General features: G+C 49.2%; 1 non-coding gene across 1 annotated transcript; it reads left to right on the top strand.

Moving 5' to 3' along the window:
- Nucleotides 1-230: 230 nt before the first annotated feature.
- Nucleotides 231-303, top strand: TRNAK-CUU. The gene has a single exon. It is a non-coding gene; the product is annotated as a tRNA-Lys (tRNA).
- The last annotated feature ends 1762 nt before the right edge of the window (nt 304-2065 follow it).

Here is a 2065-nt window from a genome sequence, read left to right as displayed (position 1 = left end):
CAACTATGCTGTTAATTAAAAGCATGACACTTGGGCAGCCCTGATGGCCTGGCGGTTTGGCGCCACCTTCGGCCGGGGGCGTGAACCTGGAGACCAGGGATCGAGTCCCACATCAGGCTCCCTGCATGGAGCCCGCTTCTCCCTCTGCCTGTGTCTCTGCCTCTCTGTGTCTGTCATGAATAAATAAATAAAATCTTTAATAAAAAAAAAAAAAGCATGACACTTGGGTTGCCTGGCTGGTTTAGTCGGTAGAGCATGTGACTCTTGATCTCAGGGTTGTGAGTTCAAGCCCCACGTTGGGCATAAAGCTTACTTAAAATGATGATTAGCATGACACTCACCTGGAACTTCCCCACAGGAAAAGCAGCAAGGAACAGGAGCAGCCAGCCTCAGAGGGACCCGGATCCTACCACAAGACACAAGAGGCATAGTGGTTAGTGCCTCAAAATAAAATTTGTTTTTTTAAAGCCTTTTCTGAGAATCAAAGACTCAGCTTCTGGAATATATGTAGTATCCAGCCAATCTATCCATAGTCCTGTGTCTGAATCTTCTCTCCAACAACCTCTTCCCTGCTAGACCCCTGCAAAGCCCTCTGGCTTCTCCTTAGACTCCTCTAGTGGCCAGGAGCTTACTACCTCCCAAGGCAGCCTATGCCATCCCTGTCACCTCTCACTCCAGAAAAAAACTGTCATTTCCACCAACTATTTCTTTTTTTTTTTTAACTTTTATTTATTTATGATAGTCACAGAGAGATAGAGAGAGGCAGAGGGAGAAGCAGGCTCCATGCGCCGAGAGCCTGACGTGGGATTCGATCCCGGGTCTCCAGGATCGCGCCCTGGGCCAAAGGCAGGCGCCAAACCGCTGCGCCACCGAGGGATCCCTCCACCAACTATTTCTAAATTCCCCCTATTGGGGCTGTACAGGTCAGACGCCCCCTCCCTAACATGACAGGCTTTCTTGTAAAAAGACAGTCATGAGACCAGTTCCAATGTCACCACTGGGTTATCCATCTTGACTATAATATCAGAGATTCCATCTCCTTGGTTTGAAAGTATTTAAATTTATGATTATGCCACTCAAATCAGGAAAGAAAAAGAAGGTTTCATGTAGACACAAAGCCCCTCTCTCAAAGGCACTTTCCAGTTCTCTGAGGAATTCTATAGGAGCAGAGCTGTTCACAATCAACTCCTAAAGCCAGGCTGTGTAAAATCTCAAGGAAGAGGCACGCCCCAGCCAACGAGCCATACCTTCATTTCCCGCCCTGCTGTTTCTTCAGCTTCTTTCTGGGCTCTCCCACACCCAGCACCAAGATGCTTTGGCAACCACTTCAGCTCTTTCCCCACCCCCATGATGTCCTCTTTTCTTCTCTGAGACTGAACCACTGGGTTTTTTCACTAAATGTGTAAAGCTGTGAGCAGTTGAATTTACTATGTAAACTACGGACTTGAAAGACTGAGTATAGAGAAACAATTCAGCTGCAACTTACAGGGGCACCTGGGTGGCTCAGCGGTTGAGCATCTCCCTTTGGCTCAGGTCGTGACCCCAGAGTCCTGGGTTGGAGTCCCGCATCAGGCTCCCCACAGAGAGCCTGCTTCTCCTCCTGCCTGTCTCTGCCTCTCTCTGTGTGTTTCTCATGAATAAATAAATAAAATCTTGTAAAAAATTTTAAAAATAAAACAGGGAGGTGTACCAGGCACATTAGAAGTATGTGTGACAGTTAAAAGACAGCCTGGTAATTCGGTGCGGTGATGAGCAGGCCCTACATGGGTGACTCCCATGCTAGCTGGTGGACCAGGATTATGGCACACCAAAGCCAAGGTCACCAGCCCCACAGGGTGTACTGGGGAAGGGGGAGCAGCTAGATGGGTCTGTACACCCAGCCCCGGGGGGGTGGTTAGCGATAACCAGTATCTCTCAGTCTCTCCCAGAACCTACATCGACAAGGAGAGGACTGTCCAGCAAGAATCCCCCAAAAAGAAAAAAAAAGAACCCCCAAGAGATTTCCAGGGACTCCCATTGGCCTGGGGCTCACTAGGCTCTCCCCCTGGGGTCCCTCCCAGCCCCA

This window comes from Vulpes lagopus, chromosome 5, assembly GCF_018345385.1.
Source record: "Vulpes lagopus strain Blue_001 chromosome 5, ASM1834538v1, whole genome shotgun sequence".
Lineage (NCBI taxonomy): Eukaryota > Metazoa > Chordata > Mammalia > Carnivora > Canidae > Vulpes > Vulpes lagopus.
Note: the sequence above shows the minus strand (reverse complement) of the source record. Positions and strands in the feature narration are given on the sequence as shown.